The sequence below is a fragment of the Phalacrocorax aristotelis genome, chromosome 9 (assembly GCF_949628215.1).
Source record: "Phalacrocorax aristotelis chromosome 9, bGulAri2.1, whole genome shotgun sequence".
NCBI lineage: Eukaryota > Metazoa > Chordata > Aves > Suliformes > Phalacrocoracidae > Phalacrocorax > Phalacrocorax aristotelis.
In genome coordinates this window covers 15,873,198-15,893,374 of record NC_134284.1, presented here as the reverse complement: position 1 = coordinate 15,893,374, position 20,177 = coordinate 15,873,198, and the positions used below count along the sequence as shown (strand labels likewise).

Sequence of the window (20,177 nt, the reverse complement as noted above, 5' to 3'; positions counted from 1 at the left end):
TGATTTTTTACAGTCCGTTTATTTATCCTCCAACAAAAAAAAAACCTTAGGATTCTTTCAGTCTGTTTGGAGACAGTAAGTATCAGAAGGTTTTTTTAAAAAATAAACATGGTATCATGAAATTTTCAAATCACTAATGAAAAGGCAACATAAATCATGGTTTCTGATCTACCAATGAAAAGAAACGGGGAAAAAAAAGCCTTGTAAAAAATATTATGAATGTAAGAGCAGCCACACATCTGAAGATTTTGCTAAGCATGGGAGTTTTGTACTGTTTTATCTACTTAGCTGCAGTTTTTTACAATAACTCAGTATTTTGAATGGATTTCATTGATTTTTGAATTAAAGGTAAATGGTAAAGTTAGAAACCCTCTCTTCCCTCTTTAAACTGAAGTAATAAAACTAATTGAGGAACATGATCATTTTTCTAAAAGTGTGCTGTTTCCTTATTATTCACAAGATTGGTATAACAGAAATTAAACTAACAAAGAAAAACATTGCAAAGAAATAAAGAAAATTTACGGATGGAATCACTTTCAGAAAGAAATATAAATAATCAGGTATATTTAATTACTTTTTCAAAGGCCAGATAAAAGAGTGAAGAAATGTATTTCTTTCATTAACCTACCCAGTCCTGCATGCCAGAATATCACTAAACAGAGGCTAATGTATTTGTGTTGAGTCCAGAGCTTACAAATGCCCACAAAGAAAGATAAGAAATAGTCTTCTGTACCCAAAGTTTTCTTTTGCTTATTACAACAATGTGAAAAGTCAAATAATTTTCTTCAAGAAAATTTACCTGTTTCAAGAAAAGTTACCTGTTTAAAACTATTTTTAATTCTCCTGATTTAACAGCATTGCAAGATGAAAATACCTGCAAATAAAAAAAATTAAGTTTACTATAGACCTCTTAAAATCACTTGGTTCCATTCCCCTATAATCCGCTCCCAAATGATCTCTTTCTAAACTGATTTTGTACACACTCTGTAAAGATTTTTTTCTTCAAGGAACAATACTTGTAAAGGAGTAAAGATTTTCTGAGGCTTATTTTATGCAGAAGACAGTAACATAAATTCTACACAAATATATATATATTCAAAGCCACACATATATATATAGTCAATATACAATAAGCAGAAGTTTGTGGATGCTTCACTGAAGAAATAATGGTATCTAAAATTCAGATTCCTAGCTTTGGACCAAACATAGCCTTCCGTGGGCAAACGCAATGTCCAGGAAAGCAGAAACGCCACCATCACCACATCAGGGATGAATGAGGCACATGGTAACCACAGGTCTTATTGACACATAATTTGGTGGTGGACTACCTTTCCAATTTTTCCTTTTACCTTGTCATAAAGCATTAGTAGAAAATGCTTTTCTGCGATACTTTTTCCTTGATAAAATGTTGATTTCAAAAGGATTTCGTTTTGAAGGAAAAGAAGGCAGTAAATTTTGATATCATGAGAATGCCCCAATTCTTTAAGCATCTCCAGAGGGAAAAGTTTCCTCTCTGAATTAATATATATTTGTGTACCTTTGAAAGGAAAAAAAAATCAAAACAAAACATGCAAATCAACATGAGATAGTAACTTTTTCTTTCATGGGATATATAAAAACAATATGCATATATATGTCAAAATAATAAAAACAATATATATTTTATCCCCTTTAGGAATGAGAGAAAACGATGAACTATGATCAATGCGTAGCTAGCCAGGATAATGTAGGAATGAGATGACTCTGACAAAGCAATGAGAATTCAGAAAGACGAAAACGCGATAATCCCAAACACACTATGTGTGGGGTGCAGAGGGGTAGCTTTGTCCAGGGCAGGCAATCTCCCACAGCAGAGCTGTAAAAGGGCAGTACTGCTGCTTACCAGCCTCCGCTGGCTGCTGCAGAGCTGACACAACTGAGCCATCAAAGCCCTCAACGCCCACCTTCACGCACAGGCTGAACTGCGAGCCCACCTACAGGGAGCTGAGGATGCTGTACAGCACCATCCCAGAAAACAGGGAAAATCTGCTGCTCCTCTAACTTGTCTGTCACAAAGGATTAGCTCCCACATCAGGTTTGAGAAAAGCTGTGGGCAGAGGTGGATCAAACCCTGTATGTTAGCAAGCCACGCTATACCAAGATCTATATGTAAGAAATACCCAGCTGCATTTAAAACACAAGTTCAGTCCCATTTACTTCAAGACCTCAGGCAGATGTTTGGCCTTTCCTCTGCTCCACCACAAAGAACCACTGCGTGCTGGCTGCTCAGCCACTGCCTTGCACTGAAGGATAGCCAGCAAGTTACTGCAATATCATCACAATTAACACCGCACTAACAGTGATGTGTCTGCAATACTAATTAACTCTAGGAATGGCACTCTGCCCGACTTGCCCAGGGCACTGTCCAGCCTTGTCGAAATACCTGATATTCCCAGGGAACCTGACACCCCTCAGTGAGGTGAAAATGGCCCCATGGTCCTCTGCCCACAAGGACTGACTGTCCCCTTCCTTTGACTTTGAGAAGAAGGAGTCATCTCCCTTGGGAAGCAGGTGGTCAGGGAGCATCTGCATTTAAATGGAAAGCGGTTAATAGTGCTAACACCAGGAGCAGCTCATAATTAGGGATTATTAGCCCAGCAATATGGAATGATTGATACAGAGTTAAAGCTAATGACTTTAAAGATGATTAGGCCATTTTGTCACCAGTTGTTTACCCTATCTATAGACACAAAAATCCGTTCACTTTAACCACTGCAGAGCTCTGTATGATGCCTTATGGGGTAGGAAACAGAGTGCAAGCTGTGATGCTGTAATACACCCTACAATATAAGGAGAGCACGTAGGAGATACATGTTGAAACTGAAGACAAAGCCTAGCATTTATTCAGGTAGCAAGCTGCAGCACAACTGAGGATTATTTTGGCTGTCTATTTTAGGAATTTCAGCAGCAGACTTGAGCACTACATCTAAAACCTTTGAGGTTTGAGCTGAATCTACTGTTTTCAATGGTTACAAGAACTCTTTTTTCCATTCCATTTTTCCATTTGAAGTAAAATTCAGAAAATGTTTGGAGACAAAAATGTGCAAGCAAAAAGAGAAAAAAGCCTTTCTAGGTGAAAATATCTGAATGTACATAAATTAGGTGGTACAAGACTATCACTTCTGAAGGAAATCCAGTCTTGTGACCTGATTCAATACAAGAGCAACCACTTGTACTTTCAAAGGCAACACGCGTTAACCACCTGCTTCAGAAAAGCATGTTCTCATCTGCTTCCCTGAATGGAAGGGAAAAAAATCTTACTTCTCTAAGTGACTTGCTGAACCAAATCTTCAATAATGACCTTTGAGTAATTGCAAATGGATCCTGAGTGAACGTTGAATCAGCAGAACTGCTGGGACTCCTGGGCCCACTTCTGGAAATCAGGCAGAAAACATCAAAGAACAGCTTTCCTACAAATACCCCAAGGGGAGGGAGATATCTTACCAGTCTCACCTATGAACGCTTCATTGCTTAAGATATGCCACACACCCCAGTTGGTTTATATCCTGAGCTCATGAAGATATGTGAGCTGGACATCGGCATTGCATATAAGAGGTTCTCCGCTCCAGTGATGGGGAAATAATCAGGGGAGACGGTACACTGGAGGGCAGCCCCCAAAGGGAGAAGGGGAGAGGCAGGAAGGAAGCACTGGGCAATGCCCTACACCATCCGTCATCGCTGCAGCCACTTCACAAGAGACAGCCCTGTAACAGAAGCTGGCTAATTTCTTTAGAAGTATCTCATCAGTCCCTCCCTTCCTGAGCTGCCTCTTTATTAAAATGTGATAAATGAATTCTGCCATTCCCAGTTCCAGCCTGTCCTCTTAGTAAAATGAAGATGGGTCATGCTGGCCAGGACTCAAGACAGAGATAATTATACAGGGGCCAGGGGAAGTATTTCATTTGCTGACTGCAGAGCTGCTCTGTCAGTAGTAGAGATGGGATCTCCCATCCCTCCCATTGCTCTAGGAAACTCTGGACAGAGAATAAGAGAATATGGAAAATGCATGTTCCCTAATGAAAATATTCTACACACACTCTCTGTGTAACTCTTCACTGTAACCTACACATGCCTGACCAGGAGCAATGAACATGAGCAGTCTGATACTGCAATTGGATTTCAGTGCTGTGCAGGTCTTCCCTTCTCAGCTCCCATCTGTGGTCATGCAATAACCCCTGTGTGCAGTGTCTACTAGTGTTACCCAAAGATGCATGCACTGGCACAAGGGTCATCTCTGCCTGCTCACAAGAGTGCCTGGATGCTCTGGCTGTGCAGAAAGGACATGCTGGAGGGCTGCAGCCAAGACTCTGACCTCTTTCTCTGCAGTGAGTGCTTTCTGAGAGGACAACTTACTCCCTCTCTGTGCACTGTGTGGATAGTCTTGATGAAGGAGTTGGCATATAAGGGGATGCCCTTTGCATCTCTGAAGGAAAAAAGGAGGATCCATATTAAAACCTACAGATCAAGTTGTACTGTTCTTACTATAACTCACCCTGAAACACTGAAATATACTAAGAAAACCTCCATTCAAAATTAAAGAAAGCAGACTCTACCCTGCATACTGGATTGTCCTTTCTACCTCTCACCCTGCACCTAGCAAGAGAGGCAAATTTATGACTGAAATTTCAATTTCTACTTTGCTTCCTCCACTTGTACACACAGAAATGCATTTCTGACTTTCATCGCACACACACATACAAACACACTCTGCTGACTTCCACCAGGCATTTCATCTCTGGCAGGCAGCTTGTGGGTCATAATGAATCTGAGAATTTGGCTGATTTTTCTTTTAGCACTTTGCCCTCTTAAACACTGACAGCATCTCAGAGCCTCTGCTACTTTTCACAGCCAGCTAAGCGATGCATTGATGTCTCGCCAGCCACATTTGAATTCAGTTTTGTGTAAGACAGAAGCATCTTCTAGATGTGCTGGATTTTAATACAGTAAGGAAAGAAACACAAAAAGTTCTAAGACTAATCTGAGAAACAAATTGCCATAGTTTATCCACCCTAAATTAAATTAGTGTCAGCATAAATAAAACAACTCTCTTCTATCCCATAATCACTATCCTCCCTTCTTTTTTCTCAGAACAAATACTAGCTGAGATTAGAGTTAAAAGATAGATATTTTTATTGCTCAAATTTATATGTTATTGTCAGAAAGACAACCACCTCAGGGAAAGTCTTGTTATTTTCCACTGTTCTGCTGTGCAATAGGTAAAAGAAATTTCATTTAACACCAAAAGTTGTATACCTTTGAATAATGGCCATTCCCCATACTACCCACTCCCCAAACTTTGCTCTTAAACAGAAGCAGAATCACTCTGCGCATGCATGCGGTCTGTGGCAGGCAGGGCTACTAAGCGTGTGTCGTACAGCGTACCCAGACAGGATCTCCCAGAGGGGAGTCTGCCCAGGAAACCTGGGCTTGTAGCAAATCTCTGGTAGAATAACATTGACATCTGCAATCAAGAGATCAAGTAACTTTGAAAAAATTGTCTAAGGGATAAAATAACCTGAATGAACAATAGTACTGGTGTATCCCCTCCTTTCTGATTTGCCCTATTTTTTTTTTTTTTTTTTTTTGGGGGGGTGGGGGGCAGGGTCTATATTCTTCCACATAGAAAGAGTTCTCAGGCTAACACAGTCACTGCATTAAACAACAGGATCAGAACATGTGAAGAGCAGAAGTGAGGTCTCTGTGAAAGAGCATGATTCAGGCAGGTGATTCACAAGGTAATAGAAAGAAAAAGGAAGAAGAAATTGTGATGGCAAATATCTCTGATCTGCTCAAAGACACCTCTCCATCTGTCTGTCCATCCTAATCATTGCATTTACGATCCAAACAGCTGCTTCAGCGAGCAAAGAGTAATTGTGCAGTCTGAGCAAAGAGTAATTATATACAGCTTGTCCAAGAATGTGTAGACCTAAAACTCTTGCAAACATCCACAGAGCTTTCCCACACCACACCCAAACTGGCTGGCTGAACTAGGGTCACAGCACAGCAATCTCATTGCTGCCACCTGTAGAAGAGAGGACCTGAGCAAATATAAAATACCCAGCTGTGTAAATGATATGCAAAACTGAGAACAGAAAGGACATAATCCATTTAGAGAAAGAGAGGGAAAGAGATGTCAGATGGGAGGAGGTTGCTACCATTAAGACAATTCATCTGGTTTAGAGCCTGCTCTCAAGTTTGCCCTTGAAATGAACACAGCCCATATAAATTGTTCCAATGTCTTACGAATTATTGACCTGTGGTACTCAGATGCAAAGTAGAAGCCATGGGTGGCAATGCTCTGCTGGTTTCAATTAAAAGTTTGAGCACAGTTCCCATGCCCTTCCAAGATAATATCCTAATCACTGGCTTCTTGAGTGCTCTACCTCCATCTTCAAATCTGTTCTAGGTCGTATGACATAGCCATTAGGATTTGGAAATGAAATCTCCTTGTTTAAGTTTGCTAGTTCCCTAGCTGCTGAGCTATCCATACTTTCTTTCTGGGTTTTCTTCCATATTCACTTTATACAGTGTTATACAATATGGCTTCTTTATGGATACTTGAAGAAACCATTATCTTTTTGTGTATTTGCATGCTCCAAACTGAGATTCATGTGCTCGCTTTTACCAGAAAAGAATGAGGAAAGTGGAAGGTGATGCATTATTGCAAGGTATTCTATAACCTGTATGTATGTTCAATTTAGAAAGGGGCTGTGCTCAGAGGTGTTAAAAGGTTGCTGGCTTCTGAGTGCATTTGGGAAGTTTGCAACAGAGAGTTGCTGTCTGATGTCTTCTTGAAATGTCTTTTCTGTCTTTAATAAAAGCAAAACTATGCTAAGAATTCAGGTAGGTGATTTGTGAATTTTCATTACACTGCAGCCTCTGTTAAACATCCACAGCTTAAACCTCCAGACCTGTAATTTTAGATTCTCTCCTCATATTAACATTCCTAGGTATATGGCATAATCCACTACTTATGTTTTCCTTTAATAGTTTCACTCTATATCCCTGTTAAAAATGTTTCACCTAAAAGACATGTATACACAGAAAACTACATTGAGATCCATTTATCTGTCTCAGGAGGATGAAAAGCCATGAAGATACTGGCTGAATATTTCAAATCCGATTGCTGGAAGCTAGGTGCCAATTCCTTTATTCAGAACCTGTGCATTGCATTTGGGATGTATGCGTTGCTTTTATCATCAGCTGCACAGAAAATGTAATTGAAAAGATGCAGAACTGAATATTTTTGAAACAAGTTTTTATAACAAGTTCCATATAAGAATTTGATAATTGTTTTTCCCACATAATGCAGTGGTCAAGAGCATACATGCCCTGCACCTCTTCATCTCTCCACCCGATTTTCCCATCCTGTGCAAGAGACCTGTGACACAGAGACAGCATAAAGGGGTTGTATGAAACATCCATGAGCAGAAATCTCTCCAGTTCATAGGAAACTCCCTTTCAGTCCCAGCCATCACAAGCTGACTCTTGCCCTGTGCCTTTCCCCTGGCCTGGAAGAAGGGATACCTCAGGGCCAGAGCCTGTGACAGAGAGGAGTTACACTAAGCATTTTTGTTGGCACAGAGTCCATTAAAGGATTTCAGCTAAGCACTGGAATTAGAGCAGCCCAGGTGAACGACATCTGAATTTCGTCTGGCCATGCTTATAAGGGAAATATAAATGGGCTTTTCAACATTGCAGTAAGATTACAAAGGGTGGGTGATGTGAGTATGCCTTGACGTGTCAAAGGAAATCCCTCAATTTCCATTTTTTTGCTTAGAACATGCATCAGTATTTATAAGAAATTCCATATTTATTCTAAAATATTACGATCAATATGGTCACACTGCTTCTGTTCTCCCTCCATGCCTCCCTATACAAAACTTTTTTCTGTTACATTTTTTCATTCTTATTCTGCAAATGTATGCATAGTCAAAAATTACTAGAAATGAGGCTTAGTTCCTGAGTGGAAAAAAAACCCTACATATGTATATGTAGATATATATTTTGTGTGTGTATGTGCACATTTATATTGTAAGCAAAGCTGCCATCATTTGCACTAATTACAGCCATTCTGGGTAGAGGTCCAACCTGTGGCCGGTTCCACTCCAGGACAGGCTGCAGCTATTACCACCTTGAGAAATTACCATTACCACAACAACTAACACATTTTTCCAATTAGTTTGAGGGAGGAAATGAGACATTTTTCTTTGTTAATGCCTCTCTCTCTTTCTCTCCTTGCCCATCCATTTTATGCTTCCTGATGGTGCTCAGGAGGCCGTCAGGTTCCCTCCAGCTCACTTCCTGCTTCCACCCAGCAGGCATAAACTGTTACTGCTTTGTTTGAAATGATTCCTGAGAAGTCTGATTCCTCTCACCAAAATGTGAATAATTGTAGCATTTGACTCTTGGCTTCCTCCTCAGGGATCCTTCTGAGTTAAACACTTATTGAATTTATCCTGACAGGGATTGCCAAAGAAAACTTTACTTGAAGGACAGAGGCGGGAACAAACTGTTTGCTGAACTGAAAAAAGTTTGAAATACTATAAAGGGACAGAAAAAGTCCCGTAATGGAAGGCAGAAATCTGGGACAGACAAATCAGACCATAAAATATAAGATCAACACAGCAGCGGGAAGCAGGAAAGCATATCCTGGGCCAAACATACCAAGGGAGACTATTACACACACTGACCTCAGATATCATATACAACATGCATCTGCAAACCACCTCATACTTCAAAGTCCCACATTACACTAAGCTCAACAAGTCCATGCTGGAAAGGAAGAGGGCCTGAGTGGACACCGTTAAGTGTTCAGAGTATGAATCTAAGACACAGACCTCTTCAACCTTAAGTATCCAGTCTTTGATTTCTAAACTAAGGCCACTGCCTTTCCCATTTTAAACAGCAAGAACCTGGTTCTAAGTCAGGAAAATGGGGTCATCTTATTCAACAGGTCTGCTTAATGTATGCCTGTTAATCACACAACATCCAGTCCAGTGAAGAGGCAGAAAAGCATGACAGAAGCAGCACAACTCTAAAAAAAGCAGCTTAACTCTCTTTTGGCCCATGAACCATCAAGTACTAACAAGGCTCCATGAATAACAGCAGAGTGCTAGTGAGCTCCATCAAGACAGGTGACTTTAAATTTTGCCCTCACTTACAAGTGCAAAGCTTAGATGTGATTTTCATCCCTTCTGTTTTCCATCTGAACAAGACAAGCATAATACTTGAGAGAAAGTTGCTCTCCAGGTGTTCTAGCAACAGCTGTCTGTAAAAAGTGTCAGAGATTTTACAACAAAGCCTGCTTTCCATTAGATTTTTGGCTTAGCTGTGAAATCGGAAGGTGGTCCCCTACACTCAGTAGTAACGTCATGCTTTGGCTTGCACATAAACCGACTGCCACCTGCCAATAGTAATGACACAGTAGCAAAAGCCTAGTAGAGGATCCTGTTTTTCAAGCGAACTGGTCAAATGTTCTCTTGGGGACCGCAACGGACAGTTACAGGCTCTTTCGTAAAGACAGGCAGGGAATTAGAGGTGGAGGAGTTGCACTCTACATCAAGGAACACCTTGAATGTATCGAAGTCAACTATGGTGATTGCGACTGCTCTATCGAATGCCTCTGGGTTAAAGTCAAAGGGGTCATCTCCAAGCAGGACCTCACAGTGGGCATCTGCTATCGACCTCCTAACCACGGTGACAAAGCCAACGAAGCGATATTTGGGGCACTAAAGCAAGCTTCTGGCCAACAGAACCTCGTCCTGATGGGTGACTTCAACTACCCAGACATCTGCTGGAAGAGCAATATGGCAGCTTGCATGTCATCCACCAAGTTCCTGGGATGCATAGAGGGCTGTTCCCTGATACAAATGTTAGATGTGCCAATCAGGAATGGGGCATGGCTGGACTTGCTATTCACAAACCAGGAAAGCCTGCTTTGTAATATCTCAGTTAGTGATAGCCTTGGCTGCAGTGACCACAATGTTGTGGAGTTCAGGATCCTGCTGAGTGTGCTGAAGGTCAGCTCTGACAGGGGTTCTGGATTTTAGAAGAGCAAACTTCAATGCACTCAAGGCTCAGTTGGGAGGGATTCGATGGGAAGCTTCCATGGAATACAAAGGAGCTAGTGAGTGCTGGGAATTCTTCAGGAACTCTCTATTGGAAGCACAAAGCCAATTTATCCCCTACAAAGGAAAGGGAAGTAAGTGGAGCAAGAGACCCCCATGGCTCAACCATGACCTCCTGGGTCTACTCAAATCCAAAAGGGAAGCACACCAGAAATGGAGAAGTGGAGGATTATCCACCAAGAACTAAAAAGGCATAGCCAGAGAGTGCAAAGATGCAGTTAGAAAAGCAAAAGCCCAATTTGAATTGAAACTGGCTGTAGACATAAAAAATAACAAGAAAGGGTTCTTCAGACATGTCAACCATAAGCAGAAAAAGAAGGAAAACATAGGCCCACTGTTGAACAGAAAAGGAGAATCAATCACCAATGATGGTGAAAAGGCAGAGGTCCTCAATACCTTCTTCACCTCTGTCTTTACCAGCACTGTCGGGTCCCAGGCTTTGGGAATGAAATTGCCAGTTGAACCAAACACCAACCCACCATTGGTGAAGGAAGAGTTAGTACATGAATTACTACAGGAGCTTGACTCCCACAAATCAATTGGCCCTGACACCATCCATCCAAGGGTGTTGAGAGAGCTGGCTGACATCATTCTCCATAATCTTTGAGAAGTCATGGAGAATGGGGGATGACCCAGAGGACTGGAGGAAGGCAAATGTTACCCCTATCTACAAGAAGGGCTCGAGGTAGGATCCGGGTAATTATAGGCCCATCAGCCTTACCTCAATCCCTGGAAAAGTTATGGAACGAATCCTCTTGGAGGCCATCACAAGTCAAATGAAGCACGTGATTGGGAAAAGCCAACATGGCTTTACTAAAGGCAGATCGTGCTTGACAAACCTGGTAGCCTTCTATGATGAAGTGACTTGCCTGGTCGACATGGGACGAGCAGTGGACATTGTCTACCTAGACTTCTCCAAGGCCATTGATACAGTCCCCCACAGCCTCCTCCTGGAGAAATTGATGCGTTATGGCCTAGATGAGTGGTCTGTGTAGTGGGTGGGCAATTGACTGACAGGCTGCACCCAAAGGGTGGTGGTAAATAGCTCTTTCTCAAACTGGCAACCTGTCACTAGTGGAGTCCCCCAGGATCAATATTGGGCCCAATGTTATTCAACATCTTTATAAGTGATCTGGATAATGGCATCAAGTGTAGCCTGATGAAGTTTGCTGATGACACCAAGGTGAGTGGGGAAGTGGACACTCCAGAAGGGAGAGCTGCTCTGCAGGGAGATCTGGACAGGCTGGAGGAGTGGGCCAGCAAGAACCTTATGAAGTTCAACAAGGACAAGTGTAAGGTCATGCACCTGGGAAAACATAATCCGGGAGTGCAGCACAGACTGGGATCCACCTGGCTGGAGAGCAGCTCTGTGGAAAGGGACCTGGGGGTCCTGGTGGACAGGAAGCTCAACATGAGCGAACAGTGTGCTGCTGCGGCCAAGAAGGCCAACAGGATGCTGGGTTGCATCAAAAAGGGCATCACCAGCAGAGAGAAAGAAGTCATTATCCCGCTCTACTCAGTGCTTGTCAGGCCACACCTGGAGTACTGTGTACAGTTCTGGTCCCCGCTGTACAGAAAGGATGTGGACAGGCTGGAAGGGGCCCAGAGAAGGGCCACCAAGATGATCAAAGGACTGGGAAGCTGCCATATGAGGATAGGCTGGGAGAACTGGGCTTGTTCAGCCTTGAGAAAAGGAGGCTCAGAGGGGATCTCATCACCATGTACCAGTACTTATCGGGTAGCTACAAAGAAGATGGGGACTCCTTTTTTACAAGGAGTCACATGGAGAGGACAAGGGGGAATGGACACAAGTTGCTCTTGGGGAGATTCCGATTGGACATGAGAGGAAAATTTTTCACATTGAGGACAGTCAACGACTGGAATAATCTCCCCAGGGAAGTGGTTGACTCGGCCACGTTGGACACCTTCAAGAGTCTTCTGGACGGGGTGCTGGGCCATCTTGTTTAGATTCTGCTCTTCCCAGAAAGGTTGGACTAGATGATCCCTAGGTCCCTTCTATCTTGTGATTCTGTGGTTCTGTGAAATGACAGCTGGTGACATAAGTCCTTTTGCTAGAAGTGACTGGGAAGCACAAGACTTTCATTGTTATCTCAGCAGCCCATCTTTCCAGGCGTTTCCCCACAGTTACAAAATGTGCATGTATGTAACAGTGGACTGTAAAATTTTTTTCTGCTTTTGCAGGAATATTACAATCCTTATACACATCACCATGGTAGCCATGAATGGCAGGTACCTTACTGACTGACCTACTTCAGACCTGCAATGCCACAGAATCTGAATGGCTCACAAATGGATTGAAGTATGTATCCTCACATTTCTCTAGTGATGTAAAGAAACACTACTGTCACCACGGAACTTAGCCTAATGACAAGGAAAGAATGCACTATCAAACAAGGGTCCTATCACCAGCCCCACTGTATATACTAGAACATCCGAGGTCCCCCTTACACCCTGTCTGCAAGCACCCATAAGAACCCTGAGCAACAGCAGCTGTGTCTCTGTTGGCAGCGAAATGTTTTGTGTGGTAAGAACCAAGGCTGTGTCCTGGTCACCAGCAGTCAACATCACCACTGCCCTGCTCCACTCATGGCTTTTCAGAGCTCCTGACATGAGCCAGTAACTTCAAGACAATGTTCTTCCCCCTATACTCACAAGTGAGTAATTTTCCTCTGTCACAAGGAACTGGTAATGACACCCCAAAACACCTTGCAGACAAAGGCTTCTGTTTTTTCCATTAATTTTCTGCACCAGCTGATGCAGCTCATGAGAACTCACAGATTCCCCCAGAGTTAACAGTGGAGAGCATGGTGGTGGGGAGACCCACACCTGCTGACAGATTTGCTATGCCGTCTAAACCCACCACAAGGTATATGGAGAGCAATGTAGGACCAAGAAATGTGTGACAGAGCTACTAGCATGGAGGTACCTTCTGTCTTTGCTGAAGATTAGCTAAAGAGTAGGAAGGACAAATCATCATCAGAGTGAAAACAGTGGCAAACTTTGTTGATCTGCTGACCTTTCTTTTCATACCTACCTACAGTCTCCTGATATTTTACTTACAGAGTTGCACCCTACCTCATCTTTCACGTGTTCCTTTCTCCTCTTAAGAAATGCTCAGCATATTGTGTAGACCCTGAAAAACCTCCTCCATTGGCAATAATTAGAAATGTCAGCAGTGCTGTCTGATTTGAGAGAAGCATAGACCTCTGGGAAAGAAAAAGTGTAGGAGTAGCGCTTTTACTGAGACTGGAGATATGAAAATTTGACAGTCAAGCCCACAGAACCTGAAATTTCTTCCTACTTCCTAAACATCCATAAACCAGAAGTAGAAACATGAGTCAGTCTCCTGAACTGGCAACCTGCTGAGCAATGGACTGACAACAGAAGAGTGGCTGCACCTGCTGTCTCCCTATACAACAGAATCCTTATGTTGATCATTACTTTGCCAAATAAGAAGTGCTTTTTCAGCAAAGGACATTCAAAAAACAGTCCTTTTTCTATCACAGAGCAATCGCAACAGTACACAAAATATATAAAAGCAGTCATGCTCTATCAGATTAAAGGTCTCTCTCTGCTGATACCTAGGGAGGAGCATAAGAATGCCAGAAATGTAAGCAATTTCCTTGGTGCTTCTTGCAAGCTTTAGTAATGTGAGACTCAGAAACCTCTGAAGCCAAGCATGGTTTCTATGAATACAATGACTAGCAATGGACTTATCTTCCAGGAATTTATCCCACATTTTCTTGAACCTATGCAAGCTTTCAGCATTCATGCCAACTTGTGGCAAGGAGCTTTGCAGCTTACCCACCCCTTAATGAGAGAAGAAATATCCTGCTACTACTGATCTTCCCATATTTCCAGTATAAACCTTTCCTGTTAGTCTTCTCTGCTTTCAAAAACCCTGGCATGGTTTGGGAGATACAAACATATCTTAGCTTCCTCCCTTTATTCCTTATTCACAGAATCACAGAATCACAGAATGGTAGGGGTTGGAAGGGACCTCTGGAGATCATCTTGTCCAACCCCCCTGCTTGAGCAGGCACACCTAGAGCAGGGGGCACAGGACCGCGTCCAGGTGGGTTTGTTCCAGAGAAGGAGGCTCCACAGCCTCCCTGGGCAGCCTGTTCCACTGCTCTGGCACCCTCACAGGAAAGTTTTTCCTCATACTCAGGCAGAACTTCCTGTGTTCCAGTTTGTGCCCGTTGCCCCTTGTCCTGTCGTTGGGCACCACTGAAAAGAGTCTGGCCCCATCCTCTTGACATGCACCCACCCTTTAGATACTTATAAGCATTGATGAGATTCCCCCCTCAGTCTTCTCTTCTCCAGGCTAAACAAACTGAGGTCTCTCAGGCTTTCTTCATAAGGGAGATGCTCCAGTCCCCTGATCATCTTCATAGATCTCTGCTGGGATTTCTCCAGTAGTTCCCTGTCTTTCCTAAACTGGAGAGCCCAGAACCGGATGCAGGACTCCAGTTTTGGCCTCACAAGGGCAGAGTAGAGGGGGAGGATAACCTCAGTTCATACAAAAGAGACAAATGCCACACCATGGCATGCCATCCAACATGCCACCAAGGACATCAATCACACAGAAAAGTTTCACACAGCTCTTTTACCAACTACTTCTGTTAAATGTTGTAGACACTATTAACCAGGGCTAACAAATGGCACCCCAGCAGCTGCAGGTGAATTTTCTGTGGCTTTTTCCATGCTAGAGATTGCCTTTGGAAGAATAAGTTTGGCCCTTAAAGCACTGGCAAAAACTACTTACATGGCAAGAGAGGTGCTACTTCCCAATGCACCAGAGAAGACCAACTGATCATGGTCTGTAGCTTAATCCATTACACAGAATTCTTATTCACAGCATCAGTTCATATAAGCAGTATTTCATGAAACGTCCCAGCTGCCCATTTCTGTCAGGTTTGGTAGACTGTGTATATGGAGCAATGTGATAAAATACAGACCTACCTATGGATCCTGGTCATTGGAAGCCAGCCCTGCTCTAACCCACTCCCTCTCCAGCCTTCCACTCTCTGGGTCTCAGCTCTGCGCTCCAAGGATTCAAGGCCCAACTCTGATCTGACAAAGTGTGCCATCTTGGCTTGGACTTCTCATGAAATCACTTACCTCAGAAAAACATCTGTGAGGAAGTCTGTAGAACAGAGTTCTGCAAAGAAAGAAAGGTAAAATTATAGACAGAAGTAGGATTGCTGGGCTAGGGACTGCAGGTAGCTCGAAGACTCAAGAAGGAAAACACCAAAATGGAAAGATATAAAATCACAAGGGAAAAAAACAGGGAAATAGTGTCTCATCAACATAGGGGATTGGCTCAAGTGAGCAGCAGGGATCGATCCTTCCCCTCCTGACTGATGCCTGCTTGGCCAGGAAAGACTCTTTGACTGCTTTTTCAGGTGCGGAGCCTGCCAACATTTAGCCTAGTAGTACATCCTCTCTCTCTCATGTGTGTTATCCAACAAATATTTGCTCTATGCTTTTAAATTCTGCTTGTGGAGTCTCTTTGCTGACAACTAAGGTGCCCCAAAATAAAGTGTCTCAAAGAGGGAGGGTTGCACTGTTCAAGGTAGAAATAAGGTGCTCAGAGACAACATTTATCACATTAGAAGACATATAGAGTCAGCTAGCCTTTAGCACTCTGGACTTTTTAAGTGAATGAGGCTGGTAACATTAATATCTTCCTTATTCAGTATTTTTACCCAGTATTTCTTTTATTTTTTGTACACTCCCTGTGCACAAATAACAGCCATATTCTTAGGCCACTATCAAGACTGACACGAGAGATGCACAATACACGCAGACTTTAAGGTAAAAATCTGTTTGCAGGGAACCAATACTGTTACAGAAGCAAATACAGTATTTTTGAGAATGAACACTACTTTCCTAAGGGAAAAAAAAGAGGTAAGACACAGGGCAACTGTCACTCTAATGGGCCCACATTCATCAGATGGAATTATCTCAGTCATTTGGGATAACATCATAACACAGCACTGTCAGAGGATCAGTGTCTCCTGCTCTGACAATAAATGCTTTGGCTGTTATTTAGCAGCAGGAGATGATCATCTGCCTCTGATACATTAATGCCTTAGTCCATTCTCATTATCCCTCAACTCATGAAAACATTAGAGCTCCCCTCATGACGAAACTCCTAGTGAAGTGTCTGTGGGAGACAGCGATGCGTGTGGGGCACAGTGGCAGAGAAAAGGGAAGGCACTGTTTCATATTCCAGCAGAGAAATTATTTAGTCACGTAAGTCTCACACATGTGGTAAATGTTGCTATAAAAGTCCCTTCTAGTTAATAACTAATTTTCTAAATACAAACATTTTTCTCTTCTTGCAAGAGGAAAGACACTGCACTCATTGGAAAGCTCGTGCCTACTCAAAGCTTCCCCTTCACCCCACTTGTACATCGCGTCCAGTGCAATTCTCTTGTAGCATCAGCCTTCAAACAAATATCCCTGTGCTGCAGTTGTCCCGGTGCACAGGGAGGATCTCAACCAGCTGTTAGCCATGGAGGGCATGTGTCATGTAGGGTAGGCATAAAAACGCTTGCCAATTCATTATGGTGTCTGCCAGCTTGCTTTCATGTAATTCTCCAAAAATGATCCTTCAAGATGCCCCTGGATAATCACTGTGTATAGTCAAGACAGAAAACACACAGAAACTTTAAATGTTAGCTCAGTACAGGCTTGAAAATGTTGTTACTGTCAGTAAATGCTGTTAGAAATTCCAGCAATAAAAGAAAGAAAATCAACTTGGTGTTTAATGAGCTTTTGCCTTGTGCAAAAGTATTGGAATGCAGATACTGGGCATGGAGATGAATGTGAGACAAGGCACCAGCCTGAAAGCCCATGGCATCCCATCTGGGGTTTCTGACTTTTATGGAAAGTAATGAGAGTTTGGCAGCTTTTGGCCAGGTATCCAAGTGCTCTTGTAATTGCTTCACAATCCCCCAGTCAATCTGCCACAAACGTGTGTCTGGAATAGCAGAGTCCCAGAGCTAAGGCAGCAGGGTTGATGTTAAGTCAAAATTGACTTTCACAGCTTCTGGCCACTGTGACCCTCATTCTTGCAGCCAAGACTCAACACCCTACCAATAAAAAGTACTAAAATTCATCTGCAAAGTGCTAATACAAACTGAGGGAAAGATGCCAGCACAGTAGATCCTGAGCACCTTTAAAGTGCAGAACTTCCTTGACAGAATCCATATACTTCAGCTAGTGATCTTTTAATAGTCATTCTCCTGTCTTTGCATTATGGAAACCATAGTCCAGGTATGAGGGATCAGACTTCATGATAGTTGTCTTGAGTTCAACAGTTCAACTTACAGATTTGAGTTATTTTATATGAAACATCTAGGCGTCCTCTAGGTTGCTCAGCCCAAAGCAATACAGGGTCAAGGCTTCTTAGTAGTGGTCAATGCCTCCTCCCAGAATGATGAACTAGAGCTTGGTCAAGCCACTTCCTTTACAAAAAGAGATGGAGGTGAGGTGATATGAGATGAGAGAGAACTGGGATGGGAAGCGGGGGCTAGGAGACCAAGGCTTGCTGTTCCTCCAGGGCCGTGGCTGTTGATGGGAAAGGCCACTAGCCTACCAGTGGCCCTCCTGTCTTCTTCAGCAGTGATCTTTTCAGGTATCAAGCACAGGCAAGACAGGCAGCTAGGCTGTGCTGCTGTCTACAACTGCCACTTTAGCAATTGTCTGTTTTGTCTGTTCCTCTTGATCCAGTGTGGGTGCTTCCAGCTCCTCTGAAAGGACTGTTGAGAGCTTACTATTATTTCAGGTCCATGTAATGTCAATGAACTATGAGGTTTTGTTGCCATATGAGGATCCTTAAGTTAATGAGAGGAACAAGTTCACAATTTGCAACTTATCCTGGTTTGAAAATTAATTTCTGTTTTGTAAGGTTCACTTTCAGTCAGATCAGTTTCCTGAACTGGTTCCCTGGGTGGCCACAAGAAAACTAAATACCAGCACAGGGGGAAGGCAGGAATGTATGAAGCAGCCCAGGCTTATATCAGCTTAAGCTGCCATAGAGACACACGTGGTTATATACACAAATTCACCTAATTACTGCATTACAGTCTTAGACCAAATTTAAAAACACACACCACTAAAGTGGAAATCACCCTATTGCTTGTCAGCACCTTCAGGCTTCAGACTGCCTGACAAAGTACACATCCTTTAGAGAAATGGAAACAGTTATACACTCTTGATCAACACTTGATTGAACTGCAAATATAACCCTTTCAACTCTTGCAGTCATTTGCATTTCAGGGTTTTTGCCTGTCATAGGTGTTCAGTCTGTGTGCTCTGCTCTTGGTGCATATTGTGCCCAAATAATTGGGAAAAAAACCATAGATTTTATTTTTCATGGCAGGAGAATGTGAGACAACTCTAGACTTTCTAATAGGAAGAAATATTGAAAATAAAAAGAATGAAGACTGAAGCATAGGCACTTTCCTCACAGGAGGAAGCTGCTTTTCATCAACAGCAAAACAGTATATATGGTTTGTAAAACATTTGAATACTTTGTAATTAAAGATGCCATTCCCTGTAGGCATCATCATGCCCTTTTTCTTTCTGCTTATAGGTTTTATGACCTTTTCCCATTTCCAATGTTTATTAAAAGAAACATGAGAGCAAAAGGTTCATCACCTTTTTATTCATCTAACCCAAGTAATCACTAGAATACATTAACTGGCCAAGGTGGGAACTTCTTTTCAAACTGATTTGGATTTCCACAGATAAATCTGTGCCTATGAGCTGTACACAGGTTTCTTTTGATGCTTGTCATTCACAGGATGTGGTGGATAACTTGAATCTCATGGCATCCTTTCTGATCCCTGGTTGAGTGAAACTGTTTAAATATGTGAATAAGGAATACAGAAACATTTCTATGCACACACATGCTCTTATTCACAATGCAATGCCAATGATCATCTTAGGAGCAGCCTTTCTTCAGTCATCCAGTTGCCTGAATATTCATGAATAGCAAGAAGTGGTGTGAGTGAGCTAACCCACCACCATGAATTTGTGACCCAGCTGCCTTGGCTGGGGCTGTGTATAGCAGGCCCTCCATCTCAGCATTTTCTAATATGCTCATCACTGTGACATGAAACGCATTTTTGGCTTGCTGCATTGTTGTGGAGCCTTGTTATGAAAGCCTTACTGACATTTATGTTTTTGCACTGAGTGGAATAAGCAGGCACATTATTAGCCAGATCCCAGTCAGGACATAACCAGAGAGGAAATCTAACTCTCTCCTTTCACAGCATTCATATTTTGGGGGATTCATTTATTTCCTCCAAACCAAAGCTGAAGTACAAGCAGTTACTTGAGGCTTGTAACACAAATGGTTTGCAAGTAATAACCCAGTCTCTCCCTTTTCAGCTGTTGGACCAAGTGTAAGTGCAAGTGAATGTTGTTTCCCACCTCTTTTGGCATAGCATGGCACCACAAATCATAACTTTCCCACTCCCCGTCTAAGCTCTCTTGTAGGCAGCTGGCAACAGAAATATAAGAACCCTAGGGCTCTTTACATAATTTCTCACAATGTCAAAGGAGCATTAACAGAGACAGAAATCATAATGGACTATTCTTTTCCAGCTGTGCCACAAGCCTATATATTCTCTGACACATTAACAGTGGAGCATGAGGACACTAAAGAAAGCCATGGATTACAGCTGTCAGAATGAAGCTGCTTTTAGGAAATTAAATGGAAGATCACTAAAAGAGGGCAGTCTAGTTAGGCGAAAAGAATAAATTACTCAAACCTTCTTCCCAAACCAACTGGGATACACAAAGGGCTTTAACAGGTTGGCAGACATTAAAAGTAGGGAAGGTGCATTAGGGCTGCCAGTGCATCACGGCTTCCAGGCTCCAGCAGGATTGCTCTCTACACAAGACTCCCTAGTATATCTGGAAGCCCAGTTTTAAATGGGCCAAGCAGTGGGTCTGCTGCAGTAGCTT

At 42.6% G+C, this 20,177-nt stretch overlaps 1 long non-coding RNA gene across 1 annotated transcript in view; it reads right to left on the bottom strand.

Annotated features, from left to right (window-relative positions):
* Positions 1-20,177, bottom strand: part of LOC142061942 (uncharacterized) — a 159,318-nt gene that overhangs the window by 11,516 nt on the left and 127,625 nt on the right. The window contains exons 8-9 of the long non-coding RNA XR_012662312.1: positions 15,315-15,354; positions 819-874 (exon numbers count right to left, since the gene is read on the bottom strand). This is a non-coding gene — a long non-coding RNA (uncharacterized LOC142061942). The remainder of the gene's footprint in view (positions 1-818; positions 875-15,314; positions 15,355-20,177) is intronic.